This window comes from Palaemon carinicauda, chromosome 3 (assembly GCF_036898095.1).
Source record: "Palaemon carinicauda isolate YSFRI2023 chromosome 3, ASM3689809v2, whole genome shotgun sequence".
Taxonomy (NCBI): domain Eukaryota; kingdom Metazoa; phylum Arthropoda; class Malacostraca; order Decapoda; family Palaemonidae; genus Palaemon; species Palaemon carinicauda.
Genome location: NC_090727.1, coordinates 11,464,636 through 11,482,673, shown reverse-complemented (window position 1 = coordinate 11,482,673; position 18,038 = coordinate 11,464,636). Strand labels below are relative to the sequence as shown.

The window sequence follows — 18,038 nt, the reverse complement described above, 5'->3', positions numbered from 1 at the left end:
CTTAGTACAAAAGCTAATACAGAGGTAACTTAAATGGTATTCTGAATGTAGGGTGTTGATAAAATGTTGAATGCAATCAAATTTTGCATGCTACAAGTCAGCATGTGTTAAGAGTATGTAGGCATGAGAGACTATTTTGTAGTCTAAGTGAATCTGAGGCAAGGGTGAGATACAACCCTATGGCTGTTTATCATCTTTATGGCGGGGTGATTTGAGAGGTCAGAGAAAAGACAGCGAATGTGGGAACTAAGTTGTCAGATAACTAAATCAGTTGTGATTGAAATAGTTGATGCTTGGAAATTATAATATGTTAATTGGAGACAGTGGAGAGAAATTGCAGATGGTGGTGAGGTAATTTATGTTTGCAAGAGGAGAAAGGTAAGAGTACATCTTGAACATCAGAAAGGTCATGAGAGTAAATGGATAAAAACAAAATGAATGAATAAATATTAGTATTGATGAATGGCAGCATTCAATTTGTCTAAAAATCTTGGAGTAAACATAACAGATAATGGCAAGATGAGAGGAGAGGGGAGTTAAAAAATAGCTTATACAGAAGGAAGACTATAGCTCAAAAGTTTGTTAACCTAACGCCAAAACCAGTCAAATTATTACCCACTAGATTTTGGTTTTAGTTTCCCCAACCGTTATTTATTACTGTACATTCTACTGGTTCATGTGCCTTTTCACACCTCTGCTACTTCCATCCCAAATATTAACAACAATACCACTACAATCTGACCATTCATAAGTCTAATGCCTTCTGACTGACTTTAATCAATCAGGAGAGCAGGCAAACTTTAGGAGTGGATAGTCAACAACTGACCATATCCATGTAATTAACCAACTAATTGAAAGTTAGGTGTATGGACATCTAAAAAATTCATACATCATGGTCAAAATTTATACGATAATTTTTGTTCCGTTAGGAGAATGTATTTTGCATATCAATTTTCGTTACAAGTATCACGATACTCAAATGTGAATGTTGTAGAAAAATATTATGAATTTGATTAACACAAAAGTAGTATATACATCAGTAATTTGGAGATCAAGATCAAAATATATAGCAATGAAAGATAGATTATTGATGGTACAACTTGTGGAAGAAAACTGACACAAAGTTTCCATACGAACAAATTCAATTATTCCCCTGACGTTGGAACTTTGCCAAGCCCGACGAGGTCCTCATCTCACCTCAGAGGTTGCAGGTTCATAATATATATAAATATATATAAATATCAAAAATTTTAAATAATTTTTATTTTTCCTAACATACTTACCGAGAACTACTTTCTTTGGAGTCACTTGTGATCCCTCTATCTCGACCAAGGTTTTTCCCGCCGTTACCCCCATTACTCCGCTCTACATAGGCTTACCCCCGCCGTCAAGGAATGCGCCCTGAGGGCAGGATTAGGGCAGGTCACTGCTTCTCTGGGTCAGCGTCCTCATTAAGTTCCTTGGTCGTGAGCAGTACACAGCTCACTCTCGTCTCTCTCGATCCTTTGGCGCGTTTGTGTTCCAAGTGTTTCCAGCGTGGGGACTTGTGTTTTTGCGTAGTGCGTTATTCGCAAGTGTTACAGTGCGTTCTCCCTGTGTATATCCCCAGTGTACGTATAGCTCACTAGTGTTGTGCCATTCGTGTGCGAACGATGGAGCATGTGCGCCGTTGCCCTGGGCCTATAGCCGGAAAGTCATGTGGGGCTTTCCTCTCAAAGCCAGAGGTAGACCCTCACTCCCTTTGTTCCACGTGTAGGGGGAAAGTTTGCTCCTCCGCGGACACGTGTCCGGAGTGCGTAAGTTGGGATGATATCCAGTGGGTACGCTACGGTACCAAAAAGAAGAAATCTTCTAAGCGTTCCCCCAAGAAGATTAGTGTCGTTTCTTCGTTACCGTCGGCCAGTGATCGGTCCGACGAAGCCTCGGCTTCTTCGTCTCCTTCGCAGAGGAGAGGGCAAGAAGCCTCTAGAGTTGTAGAAAGTCAAGGCGTTCTTCCCAGGGAATCCAGTGCGAGGGAAGAACCAAGGGCGGGCCCCTCTAGGGCTAACGAAGGGCCCGGTAGTGCTTCGGGTGAGTCAGGCCTTGTGGTCACGCCTGGAGACTATCGAGCGGCTCTTGAAGAAGGAGGGGTACTCCGCCACCACAGCTAAGAGAATGTCCCTATACCTGACATAATATATATAAATATAAATAAATATATATATATATATATATATATATATATATATATATATATATATATATATTATTTTGATCACGTAAATATTAATTTTGTTCTTATAATACGAAAGTTTTAAAACAATAACCGCAAGAATCTATGGGTGGGAGGAAATACTGAAAGAAAGACTACACATCGATCTAGTTTCTCCATTAAATATAAAGAATAATTTAGTATATTTTGCGCACAGTGTTCACTGTCATGTAAATACCTTATCAATACTTTATTGCTGCGTCCTGAATGGAATTCCAATTCCTAATGTACTGCTCAGAATATAATCGGAGCTATTCGTGAGCGGAATTTTTTTTTTCAAGTTTTCATTTGTTTTTATTCAAGTTGGAACAATCAATTCCGCGGGACTGTAATGCCACAGGCGTTTGGTATTATTGCAGATGCAGATTTAAAAGGAATACAAAAATAAAAAGTCTACGACCATAAAAGCATTTTATATCAGCAACATAGTGATAGGCTCAAGTCAATAGCATTAAATTTACAAATATTCCTATGGAAAAAATAGCTTTCCTTTCTTTTGTCCTAATTTTTATGGCAGAGAAAATTAGAATTATTAGAGAATAAAGAAATATGAGCATTCAAGTGAAGCACATGATGGTTTTTATGCCTCTGGTGTAAAGATTGGTTATTGATTGATTATCTTACTGACTGACGAGTAGAGTATGCAATTCCTCTCGCATTTATTTTTCTAAGTGTTTTAGTTAAAATTATGGTGATATACTCAACGTTCTTAACCAAATATGTAACTTCTTCACGTAGAGTGTATTACAAATGTGTAATGAAGAATTTACTTCGTAATCCCTTTTAGAATCACTCCATTTAGAATTCTGCGTTATGTCAGACAACATTCGTCGTGCTGGAGAATGAAGGATCATTGAAAGTTCATTGTCAGTTAGCATGTATTTGCCTATATCATATAAGCTAAGTGTGCGAGGTGCCAGTTAGGTGATAACCGAGAGGCGAGGTGAATGAAACTAAACTTTATTAAACAGACATCCAGCTTAAATACCAGGACTTTCAAGCAAAAACGCCACACAAGTTAAAATAAAATTAAACATGAGCTATCAAGTTTATACCAGTTGGTCTATTAACAGTGCAGGGAAGAAAGAGCGATACGATAAAACGCAAAACCGTTACAATGTACGAGCGTGTATGGGACACGTGAGGTACTTGAGTAAAAATATCTCTTTTAAGTGTTACAACACGAAAACAATAAACAATTGTGGACTAATGTTAGGCTTAAATTTTCACAATATTTAAATATACTATACTAATGAAACAAATTTGAACCCTTAAAATTGGCAGGTTTCATGACACCACAATATGAATCCAGTGTCAATAGTTCGATAGCATGTAACATAACTTACATCACATGTCAGTCAACTATACGTCAACCCAGATCTAAGGATTTTTAGTAGACTAACCAAAGGTAAAATAGAGCGAATTAAGAGAACTTTATTACGAATTACACAAAAAAAAGAAACAGAAATAAAATTTATACACGAAAGATAAAAAAAAAATTGAATCTCTACTTTACTTTCACTGGAAAAAATCTGATAAACTCTGGATGGTCATCAACTTGACTAATTGAACACGGATATTTTTACAGCTTACGCACACAAAAATATGAAAGTCTTTTCCATGAGATTTTAAATGTTTCACCATTAGCTCAAGCGTATTCCCATACAATTTTGAAAGTTATTTGACTGGAATGGAAGGGTAAACACTTCATGTAAACACCTATTTTCTTACTCTTGGACTTAACTCCTTGATGCCGTCCCACAGAGAAAACAGACTGTCACTCACAAATTTCGAGCTTGAGACAGTAATACTTAATTCTATCCAGATGGACTCCATTATGAAATCTGTTACGAATTCTTTGCGAATTCTTCAAATATTGTATAAGGACAGGATTTGTATTGAACCTGTCCTAAGGGACATTAAACGTTTTGTTTTCGATTCTGACATTATATTAACAAACGAATGCAGTATGTTTTTCTATAATTAATTTGATCTTGCCAATGTTCAATTGATCGCTTGTAATATAAGCCAAAATTTCTTTGCCGATTTGCAATAATACTTCATAAGAAATATGAATGCATGCACCTATGTACGGATCTCACAATGCTTCATTTTCAAAAGTACACTTAATGAAATTCCTTTTTTTTTTTTTTTTTTTACTATAAGAAGGTTACCGTGACTTTTTCTTGCAAAAGCAAATAGGGTTGAATCATGGTACAAATGGAAGTCTATTTCACGTATAACTGTTTAAGAGTTTTTTTTTTCTGCAATACAAATTTAAAAACATTTTATCGTAATGCTATTGGAATTCAATTTGGGAACAGTTTACATGCGAAAGGAAAAGCTAATTTTTTGGTTCGTAGGGAAATAGTCATACTTTTTTACAATGTTTATTTTTCTAACCCTGCTTACGTATTGTTGGTAGGTGGATTTAGATAGCCATGGTTTGTTTTGCGTTTTATTACGTTTGATATTCACTAATTTTGTAAATATCGACGTATATGTACATTTATCAGTGGCAGAAAATATCATCGCTATTCGCAGCATAAATGCAAATAACATCCAAAGATAAATTACGTAAGAATGATGATTAAAGAGAACTTTAAAAATCAAAGGGCATTTACTACTACTGATGCCACTACTACCAGTAATACTAATACTACTAATGGAAACAAAATACAACGAAAGTAATACCGATGTACCTGGGGTTAACTGAAAGTGTGTGATGAAACTATAATGAGAGAGAGAGAGAGAGAGAGAGAGAGAGAGAGAGAGAGAGAGAGAGAGAGAGAGAGAGAGAGATATTAAAATCTTTAATAGCAACTTCATTTTTTCCTCTACTGTCCCTATCGCAATGTAAATTGCGAACATGAACATTTTAACGAGCAAGTTATAAAATAATCATTTGAAATGAGTGCTGCTCTAAATGCAACGCATTTCATTTAGGAAGAATAACTTATCTTTTCTTAACTGATAAAACATTATTACAATAATGATACTAAATTCAATTGCTGGCATGATATCAGATACCATTAACAATTCTAAGAAAAAAATTAAATACACACTGAAAAGGATCGTTATAAAATCTGGCCAATTGTTGTTATAGATATTGATTATATTCGGTTAACCATTTGAAATAATAATAAAGCCTTTTTTTCACCACTGTGTCACTTTTGAAATGAACAACTGTTTACGACTGCAAATCAATTGATTAATATCTTACGCAATGAACTAAACAATCCGGATATTTTTGTAACAATCTAGATCCATTTTAAAATGATCCTTCTCGTAAACGAAGGATAACCTGTAGCAGCACACCACTATGACACACAATGAATGCTTGTGTATAATTAAAACGTTGATACTTTGGATAACATATATATGCAAAAAATATTAAAATTCTTAAGGCGTTATAACACTGAATTAACCCATGTATAAACTAAAAAATACTTCGATAGAATATACATTAGCTGTCAGGAAAGAGGATACTTTTAAACTCTGCCCATTATTTTACCAGTATTAATCAACATTAGCATGGTACTAAACTTCAAACAGAAATGTACTTCATGATTGATGTAGTATAAGAACGTAATAGTAACAGAAGCATTGGAAGCATTAAAAGGCACGATAAGAGACAAAGCAGCAGGAGAAGATGGCCTAACATTTGATTTAATAATAGATGAAGAGGATTTCATAGTAGTAAAACTCGCTGAACACTACACCAAATGTCTGCAAGAATGCGCTATACTTACAACTTGGAAAAAATTTATAATTATATAAATTAACAAAAAAACGAAACAAAAGACCTGAAAAATTTACGCCCAATAAGTTTACGTAATACATATACACACACACACACACATATATATATATATATATATATATATATATATATATATATATATATATATATATATATATATATATGTGTGTGTGTGTGTGTGTGTGTGTGTGTACTATTTACAAAGATCATATTAATCCGAATAGAAAAACAGCTAGACTTTAATCAACCAAGTGAGCACGCAGGTTTTAGAAGAGGCAATTCAACAACTGACCCTATTCATATAATTAACCTGCTAATAGAAAAATCAATAGAGTATACAGACCACTATGTATGGTATTTATAGACTATGAGAAAGGTTTGTATTCTGTAAAGACTTCAGCAGTTAAGAAACCCCTTCAAAAACACGGAATAAAAGAATTTCATGTTAGAATACTTGAAGAAAATTCCGAAAAGAAAATGTAGGAATTAATATTAATGGGAATACCTTAATAACTTAAGATTTGCAGATGACATAATTGTGTTTAGTGAATCATAGCAGGAATTACAAAAGATGGGAGAAGATTTGAATAGAGAAAGCAGAAATGTAGGACTGAAAATAAATGAGTATTAGTAAGATAATCTTCAATGAAAATGCAGACAAAAATAAGAGTTATGGATGAACCACTAGACAGATTGTTAATGAATGTACATACTTAGGACAGTGTTTCCCCATAACACGAGGCTGAAATTAAAAGGATATGCATGGGATGGAATGCAGTTGGTAAACAAAATGAGATTATGAAGAGTAAAATGCCACTTTCTCTAAAAAGAAGTTTTTATTGAGATGGTCCTAGCAGTATCAACTTGTGTATCAGAAACTGGGAGCCTTACTAAAGCCTTAGAATATAAGCTAGTTACAACTGAAAGAGCTATTGAAAGAATAATGATGGGAATAACAATAAGAGACAGAAAAAGAGCCACATGGATACGAGAGCAAACTAAAGTAGAGGATATTCTAACAACATGTAAGAAAAAGAAATGGACATGGGCATGATATATAATGAGAATGACAGACAATAGATGAACTTTACGATTATCAGAATGGGTCCCTACAGATTATAAAAGAAGCAGGGGAAGGAAGAAAAGACGATGGATTGACGAACTATGAAAGTTTGCGGGGTGGACTGGCACAGAAAGACCATAAAAAGACGCAAGTGGAAGGACATGTCTGAGGCCTTTGTTCTGCAGTCGACAAATAACGGCTGATAATTTAAATATATAAATATATATATACACACATATATATATATATATATATATATATATATATATATATATATATGTATGTATGTATGTATGTATGTATGTATGTGTGAGTGTGTTTGTGTGAGTAGAAAATATTCTTTACACGATGGACAAGTAATGAGAGAGAGAGAGAGAGAGAGAGAGAGAGAGAGAGAGAGAGAGAGATGAAAAAAATCACTATCACTTTAACCATCCAGTCCTTCTCGAGCCTTTGCAATAGTGTTATATGGAGGAAAGTCATACGAAACAAGATTTTAACATAATGTATAACGTGAAACCTATTGGGACCAAGTTTCATCTTTACACTGCCAAAATTTTTATAATAAATGTCAACTCTTGAATTCATTTATCTTTTACCGTTAAGGTTGGAAAAACGTTTCGTCAAAACATTTCGAGCAGTATTAACTAACCCCTTATTTTGTCTTATCATTGGATGTATTTCGCATGTCAATCGGATGACATGAAAAGAAAAGGGGCGTTTGAAGGGAATCACTTCTTACCTTGTTGCCCCAAGGTTCAAGGCATTTGGTTCTACGTGGCCGAAAGCCTTGTTTGCTACTACTTTTGCTCGCATTTGCAGATCCCCGAGTTCTGAAATTGGCATCGGGTTTTATACTTTATTGCATTCAAACCCCTGCTGTAACTGGCCGTGCTATATAATACGATTCTGGATTTCAAAAACACTTGTTCTTCACTTACCTTCCACTCTTTGCCTGATATTTGCCAAAAGGAACTCTTACTGTTCTTGTATATATTCCTCTTGAGAGTGTTGTTCTGGCCACCTCATTAAGTTCTAGATATATAAAAAAAATGTATATCAATACTAAACCATGTCGGAAATGGCATAACAACAAGCAATTAAAAGCATATTAAATCATTTCGTGAAATGTACTCTAGTAAAGATTTTAGAATATGCTAACCTCTTTTCCTCTTCTGCAATAGCACCGAGAGTTTCATACGAGAGACAGAATAAAGTTAGACGACCTGATATTTACAGATTCTATAATACTGGCGTTACATTTAATTGGTTAGATTAAGCACAAAAGACGGAAATAAAAAAAAGTCCGTCATGTCCTTCGTTATATTTCCGAAACAGAGATAAACACCGTTCGTAACGTAATTAATAAAAAAAGAAACTCTTTCCACATTTATAATTCTACCCAAGTCCATTTACACAGAGATTCCCTAGGTAAGACTATTATAAATCCAATCACAAAGCCTTATTTAATTACATTCCAACTTCGGGGTACAGTGTATCAGGGAAGACTTGGAAGCAGGACTTGAAAAAAATAATTTCATGATGAAAAAACCGAAACCATAAGAACATATATTGCATGTCATAAGCAGACATCAGGATTCTGTCACCAACCCGATAATCTTAAAGCTGTGTCAAAAAAAAAAAAAAAAAAACATTCTGTTGTATCTGTCAGCAGTTTGTCCCCAAACTGCAATATTTAAATTTTGGCAATAATGATTAAAGGTTGCATATTTTCTTTGAGGGCTGAGATTGCCCGATATGCATCTCACTTTAGTAAGAACAATTTACGTATATATAAATATGTATTAACATAAACACCCAAACAGACATACATACATACACATACACACACACACACATATATATATATATATATATATATATATATATATATGTATATATATATATAATATATATATATATATATATATATATATATATATATATATATATATATATATACCGTATATATTATATAATCTTATTCATATTTATATTTGTTAAGTCACATGAATGTACCATGAATATTCTTTTATGGACTAATCGTTTGACAGCGTAATATAAGTCTCCGAAACTCCAATAATCGCATGAAATTAAACGAAGAGCTGGATTTTCTATATAGTGGAAGGGGCACGGAGGCTCTACCGCTATTTCCAGAAGGTCCTGGAACCGTTCCTTCTCGGGGCTCCACGGAGATACCAGCGTCATTCTCCACAAGGCACTAGAAGAGTTGGAATTCCCAAGTCTACATGGCTGAGGACCGTGAAGCGTGAAGTAGGAAAAGATGAACGAAGAAGTGTTGAATTAAAAGCTCAAGATAGAGACGACTGGCGAAATCTAACCGAGGCCCTTTGCGTCAATAGGCGTAGGAGATATATATATATATATATATATATATATATATATATATATATATATATATATATATATATATATATATATATATATATATATATATAAGCAAATGTGTGCATAATACATATATATCGATATGGATTCTATTTTTATATGGTAAAGAAACTTGTATGCATGCATATACATATACATGAATGAAATTTGGGAATAGTCAATTACCAACTAAAGCGCTGGTACTCATCATCAAGATAATCGGTTCCAAAAATAAAAGACAATTAAACTACATACTCTGAAAAGCATGGTCATACGCCATGTAATAATATGAGTCATGCGGATACTATACTCCCACTTTAAGGGAAACGTTCACTATATATTCTTTTTAATTTCCTACAAAAAGTATTCGCAGCAGAACACACTTGTGCGCTTTGTTAGTTTTCGCCAAAATAAACATTTAACCTCAGTGGCACAAACAGGAACTACCAATAGAAGAGAAAGAGTAATTTAGCTTAGTCGTGGACGACCTTTTAAAGAGTGTTGGTCAGTACAGCAATGACCCGATGTGTACCGCTTTCATGTCTAGATATTTGGGAAAATATTTTGAGCTTGACCAACCATTTCTGGCTGTGTGCTACAAAGGCCGTCAAGGAATAATACTTTGCTATTCCAATTTGTTAAGAATACGAAATTTTGTTCATTCGAATGTTGTGACACCTTGAAAATTGGAAGGATATCACATCTTCTATCGTTCTCCTTCAAATTTCAGCAAGCAATTATCATAACAGATCATAATGCTCATAGCTGACAAATTTCTATGATATAGATTAACTAATGGAAGTATATATACTACTTCAGGTGCTGCTGAAATCACTATGGTAGTTTAGAAAAAAAAAAAAGATTGCCGTGGTATTTCTATAGCAAGTGAAACCCAATTATAATAACCAGTTAATTATCTTTATGGTTTTTCAAAACCTAATGAAATAATTATGACAGTCCTGATTTTTTGTAAATCTAGCTACTAACAGTTTTAAATCAAAAAGGAAATTGATGATTTGACTCTTTATCCAGAGGAAATTCCTTACGGTAAAAACAATATGGTAGCCTAATATCCAAGAGCGACCCAAATTCATTTGGGAAATAAAAAGCCTTTCATTTTAGACTTAGTCACTCAATGGTGTTACTTTTTCACTTATGATTTAATCAAAGCCTATATGGTTTAATGATGAGACGTCACTTTGAGAGTAGCAAGACCCATCTTCTCGAGATTTTCCTGCAGGTTGCGCTGATATAACTTTAAAGGAATAGCACTTATCTTTGATTGTCACTTATTTCTACACCAGAGTTACTGCATTACGAAAGAAAATCTATTAAGAGGATAAGCACAGTTCTTTCTCTAGAATTACAAAATCAAATAAATTTTTGTTGTTGAAATCGTGCTTTGCTTTTTTAGCATCTCCAGGGTATCCTTCCTACTTCATACAGAGCCAACAAACGTAGCACCCACGAAAACACACCAGTTCACCCATGGTTCCTATGGACCTATGATAGGTATCGATAATACAATATTACTTTAAGATAGATGGTTTCCTTCGATATACGAAAGTAGCGGTGTAATCATGTGCTACGTAGGGGGGACGATTTACATAAAGTATGCATCAGAATCTGAACGTAGTAACGATGAAGAACACCAGTAAATTCTTGAGTATCAAGGATTTTTAATCATTACTATGCCAGAGGTTTGTTTACATCTCTTGATTGGAATGAGTAAGATTCTGGCTAATCTTACATAGATGCAATGGTGATAGTGACGATAAGAATGAGAAGAATAATGACGACAGTATTGATTACCATAAAACGATATTACGATTGATTTAAAGCGCTACCTATTGGCAATATGATAAAAATAATATTCATCACTTCGACGGCAATTCCGACAAACCGATGTAATTGACAATAGGGTACAAACATGTTTTGAAATTCAACAATATTGTTTTTAGTTCATGTACAAAAAAAAAGCTGGCATTGTATCTGCCGCATAAATACAGTATGTATAATAAAAGCCCTTTCAATTTTGCCAGAAAAACCTAAGTTTTTCTCTCAACACTCCACTTCTGTTCTATTGAAATTAATAATAATTATTTGAGCTTGTAAATTGACTTTGATCATCCATCAAGAGATTCTACAATATTGACAAAGTTGTGAAATAAAAAGAGGTAACCTAAACAAAATCGAAGCAAAAAAAAAAAAAATAAATAAAAAAAAGACTAATTATCAACAGATTAGACAATATTTTTCTATCACAGGTTCTAATGAGAAGTTAACAAAAAAATTTGACCAATTAAAGTCACTAGGTATTTTATGACTAAAAACACCTTCGTATATTAAAGTTGAAAGCTTTTATCATACCATATTATTAAGCATCCAGGTTTAGGAAAACATACATATCAAACGATCATAATACAGACACACGAAAAAATCGATCTATATTTTTCTTTATATAAATATCTGCGCGCTCAGGCACACACATACACATATCATCATCATTATCAGCCGTTATTAGTCCACTGCAGAATAAAGGACTTCCACTTGCGTCAGTTTATGGTCTGTCTGTGCTAGTCCACACCCGCAAACTTACGTAGTCAACATCGTCTTCTCTTCCTTCATTTGCTTCTTGTACAATTTCTAGGGACCCATTCTCTTATAATGTCCATCTATTATCTGTCATTCTCATTATAAGATCTGCCCATGTCCATTTCTTTTTCTTATATGTTGTTAGAATACCTTAGTTTGCTCGCGTATCCATGTTGCTCTTTTTCTGTCTCTTAGTCTTATTCCCATTATTATTCTTTTCATTGCTCTTTGAGTTGTAACTAACTTATGTTCTTAGGCATTAATACGTCTTCTAGTTTCTGATGCATAACTTAATACTGGTAGGACTATCTGATTAAATTCTTTTCTTTTTAAAGAAAGTGGCGTTCTGCTTTTCATAATCTCGTTTTGGGTATCAAAAGCTTTCTATCCTATGCTTATGCCTGGGGGAACACTTTCTGTCTATCCTAATTACGTATATCTATTAACAATATCTAAGAGGTTCGTCTACCGTCCTTATTTTTACTCATATTCAGTTTCAGTTCTACATTTCTGCTTTCTCTATTAGAATCTATCATCTTTTGCAATTTCTCCTATGATTCGCTAAACAGAACTATGTTATCTGCAAATCTTAAGTTAAGGTGTTCCCTATTAATGTTAATTCCATTTTCCTAATCTAAATTTTTAAAAACTTCTTTTAGGCACGCTTTGATTAATCTAGGAGAGATGGAGTCTCCCTGTCTAATTCCATTCTCAATCGGAATTTTCTCACTATCTTATGTAGTTTTATGATTGCAGAACATTCCGTATAGATATCTACAAGTGTTCTAACATTAGATTTAACTATTCCTTGTCTTTGGAAGGCTTTCATTAATGCCGAAGTTTTGACAGAATCAAAAGCTTTCTCATAGTCTATAAATGCCATATATTGTGCTTTTTCATACTCTGTTAATTTTTCTATTGGCAGTTTAATTACATGGATATTGTTAGTTGTTGAATACTCACTTCTGAAGCCTACCTGTTCACTTGGTTGATTAAAGTCTAGCTGTCTTTCTAATCAGTCTACAGTAATATGATCTTCGTAAATATTCAATATATTACTATTAATCAACTTATTGGGTGGTAATTTTTCAGGTCTTTTGTGTCCCCCTTTTTGTGAATTAGTATAGCGAGAAATGTTTTCCAAGCTGTAGATATAGAGCATGCTTACATATATGTGTAAAGCTCAGCGTGTTTTACTACAATGAAATTTCTTTCATCAATTATTAAATCAATTGTAAAGACTACTTCCCCTGCTCCTTTGCCTCTTTTCTTGTCTTTATTGCTGTTGCTTTTGGTACGGACTCAGGTGTTATGTTATTTCTATTGTCAAAATTAATCTTATAATCTTCTATATATATATATATATATATATATATATATATATATATATATATATATATATATATATATATACACTTAATTTAATTTAGGAATTTCATCTTAATGACTTTGTCAAACTAGCAATGTAATATTAACACAGAAACATTGAATTTATGCAGAACGTGGGATCTTTACGTCAGTTTCTTGATGACTTATTGAGTCGCATTTAAGAAAAGAGGAAAACATAGGAGCCATGGAAAACAAACCATGGCTTGAATTTGCATTTTAACCTCTGGTGCATGAGATTAAAATGAATTCCAAAAATTTTCTTTGGGTAAAGTAATTAACATAAATTACTCCACTCGGCCTTCGACCAGCTAAGCTGATGGCCTGAGTTCTGTTGATGGACAGTAAAAGCACTATTAATGTACCCTTTGGATGGTGGGGTCTTATGCTGCTTGGTTTTTAAAGATATTCATTTTCACGTTGGTTAACATAAAATAAATTACATTCTGAAAATGGAATACTGTACATTATAATTTTCGTTGGCTATTTCAAAAGAGAATTCCATCTAAAAATTATTCATCAAATGAACATCAACTGAACATTATAAAAGGTTTTCTTGGTTTATCTATAAGAACCCAACAACAACTTGAATTTTCAGGGAAAAAAATTTAAATCTTTTCATTCTTTTGAGATTTCTTCATTTACTAACAACTTAAATGCATATTAAATTTAGAATTTAATTTTCGAGAGAGAGAGAGAGAGAGAGAGAGAGAGAGAGAGAGAGAGAGAGAGAGAGAGAGAGAGAGATGAAAACAATATAAAGCTAAGTATGATAATTAAATGCATTTTCTACCTATACAACACCTGTTTGGTCATATTGATTAAATTCAACATTTCCTTATCCAGATAACATAATTCTTAATGACCATGAAAGTAATATATGTTTTTTTTTTTTTTGAACAGAATGTCGATATTGCACCTGTGTTGCATAAGTGTTGATCGTTACTACGCTATAGTAACTCCGCTGGAGTATCCTTTGTACATGACTAAAAGGGCCGTGTTGTTCATGCTGGCTAACGTCTGGTTGGCACCCACACTAATCTCTTTTGTACCCATATTTCTCGGCTGGTATGCCACGGAGGACCATCTTCGTGTCCGGTCACTCCATCCAGATATTTGCAGCTTTGAAGTGAATAAAGTGTATGCCATTTTATCATCAGCATTTTCCCTCTGGATCCCCTGCACTGTCATGGTGATCCTTTATTTTCGCATATACCAAGAAGCGAGGAAACAAGAGGCGGCCATCTTGAGTTGAATCAATAGTACGTGTACCATCAATAACGTCCAGCGTGGGTTTCCGTCCTCCACTGCTCAGCAAATTCTGGCAGCACTGAGGATTACTCACGTCCCTCGGATAAAGAAACGGGCAAAAACGAAGCGACTGAGTCAACACGACATCCAGCTAGGCCCTCTACCCCGAATCACCAAACCTGACAGCAGCCATGATCAAGGGAGTGGGATGCTGCCTGTCTACCGAACCAGCAACTTCTGCTCTCAAAATCTATGTACAAATGACCGAAGGTTTAGTAAAAGTATAGTTAGTGATACAGGACAACTAAATTTACCCATTCCACACGATCACACAAGTTCCCAAGATATCAGTCCTAGAACTGGCAGTCCAGATCTATCTGTTAATGAAGAAATTATAGAAAAGATAGAAATTAGTCCCAAGGCTGAATTCTCCGGGGCAGTAACAATAGTATTAACGGCCATACAGGAAAAGGCCTACCAGTCAGGGTGATAAGCCCAATACCCTTTGGTAGGCACGAGAACCTCGCGCCGGTGCCCGGGTACAGCGGCGGTGGTTGCAGCAGCCAGGGTTAAAAGGTATTCTTTTAACCCTGGCAGCAGCAGCGCCACAGCCAACCACTCGGTGATGAGGCTAGAACACAAAGCTGCCCGAACGTTGGGCATCATCATGGGAGCTTTCATTCTCTGCTGGTTACCTTTCTTTACTTGGTACGTGGCGGTGACTATATGCGGAGACGGATGTCCGTGCCCACAGGCCGTGGTGACTACCCTCTTCTGGATCGGCTACTTCAACTCCACTCTGAATCCTTTTATTTACGCTTACTTCCGAGCCGACTTCAGGGAGGCCTTCCGGAAGACCCTTAGACAACTGAGATGCTGTTTACGAGACGATGGTTTGCCCGGGTCTTTCGTCTGACACACATAGTTTCCTTAAGGAGAAACAACAAATTGCAATTATGAAAAAACACATATTGAATGTATTCGTGTAATCTATATGAAACTGTGTATTTCATAGAGTATTTGAATGCTACATTCCCTAATAACAAGAAAAAAAAACATTCTGAATTTAAAGGATACATGGTGATGAATCAGGTGTTGGATATTTCAATAACGCACTTGTTAGATATATTTACTTTATATAGAGAACAAAGTAAAGTTAGTTCCTCATTACAAATCATTTACTATAAATGATTTATATGAGTTTAAATTCAACTCAAATTAATGTATTAAAAAATTTAAAGCCTATCGATGGAATTACAAAAGAGATCTGAATATGGCGTTCTTGAGAAACGATGTAGTATTATAGACATGCGAAACGATGCAGTATTATATACATGTTCATATAAGAAACGCTGTAATTCCCTGCTACGTTTTCGTTTCATCTATCTTTGATCTTTCAAAATCGCAGAGGCCTTGTTGCAGAGAAGCACTGAAACAGGGATTCTAGAATCCATGGAAAGATGAGAGGCAGATGCTCCAATCAAGATAAAAATAATTATCAAAGAAATAAACTCAACTACGGTACTTTCAGATAAAATAAAGCAAGAACACAACAGACACAATGATTATTATGTGTATATAATAACTTTCTTGAAAAAAAAAAAAAACATTTACAGTCCTTTAGTCAGTTAGAATCGTTATTGAAGAACTGGCAAAATAATTTGTAATGGAATCGCTATCTAAAGTTGAAAATATCATAAATATTGATAAGTATTTATAAATGGTATGAATTTACTTAACAAAAAAACACGCTCACACTATTTAAAACACTATATACAAGTCCGAAAAAAAACTCATTCACCAGGATTCCTGATATGTACAGTACTATCGCGTTTGAAAATTTACATTGTCATTTGTGCTATTATTCTTTTTTTTTTTTTTTAGTAAATGCAAGTATATTTACTACTTATGCACACAACACACACATATACACAGTATATATATATATATATATATATATATATATATATATATATGTATGTATGTATGTATGTATATATATGTATATATATGTATGTATATATATATATATATATATATATATATATATATATATATATATATATATATATATATATTCAAATTTAGAATATGGGAAAAATTGTAATTACATGGAGAAATAAATTAAAAGTCGTATCGTAACTGCGAATGAAGTAATACAAAGTCATGTTAACATTATTCACACGAAAGAACACAAATATCTGTATACTATCCTTTCTCATGCGCTTACACATGATATTCCACTTACATGTAAGAAAACATAAGTGTACATGTATAAAGCGTGATAGACTTACAGCTATATTTCCCAACGATAACAGACACAAAAAATAACAAATATATCCAGCCCTGACAAAAGCACTATGTATCCTCCTCTAAAACACTTGTATCCAAATTTTTTTCGTCTGAAACCGTGTATACAAAAAGTGCGATAAGAAAGTAATAAGAAGAGACCGACCATTGGGACATTCTCTAGGATATACAGACGCTCTCTATCAGTGTGCGTATGGACGTAGAGCAAAGTAGATTACTATATGTGACACTTCCTCTTAAAAAAGTGCTGACGTTGATGTGGCCATTCATCTTATTCTTCTCAGAATGTCATTGATGTGAAACAAGTGTCATTGATGTCGATCATTGATATTCCCTGTCCCTGTCCCCGCCAACCGGGGAAGACTTCGAGAGTGTTAGCCTTGACGTGAGTAATATGTGATAGTTGTCCATTACATAAACCAATAGAATGTGTAGGTCATTCGATTTACCAAATATGATGTTCCGGTCTCTGTTCTTCCTGATATTACTCTGATGTTGACTACGATCATCAGCGCGCAACTGCGCGAACGCAGGATCCGATGATGGTGTTAGAAACTGTATAAATAAAAACAAATATAAACGACTGCCGCTTGCAATCTATTTTCTCAGGATAAAATCTGGAGAAAAATAGCCGTAGAGATTTTCATCTGCCTCTTCACTGCATAATAGTTTCTATGTTATATTGTATATCAAAGTTTTGCTCACTGTATAAAGGTACGAGGAGAAAATATGGGTGATTTTTTATTTGTAATCTGTATATTATGTCATATGTAATGATGAACTACAATCGTGTCTGTCCGAGATATATTGTATTTTAGTCTTCAAATAGAATTATGAGGTATAGGAGCATACAAATGAGTTGTGTCTATCTGTTTTAAAGTTCAATAACACAAATCGAAAGAAATAAAGGTATACTGTATTTTTACCAAAGAAAAATACCCAGAAGGAGTTACAGCTACAAAGGATGTTGACAAATTGGATTCCCGAAGAATTACGTACAATGCCTTGAACCGAATTTAAACCTTGACCTC

General features: G+C 34.2%; 1 pseudogene; it reads left to right on the top strand.

The window, feature by feature from the left end:
* Positions 1-14,179: 14,179 nt before the first annotated feature.
* On the top strand, positions 14,180-16,471 carry LOC137636768 (octopamine receptor beta-2R-like; annotated as a pseudogene).
* Positions 16,472-18,038: the final 1,567 nt, after the last annotated feature.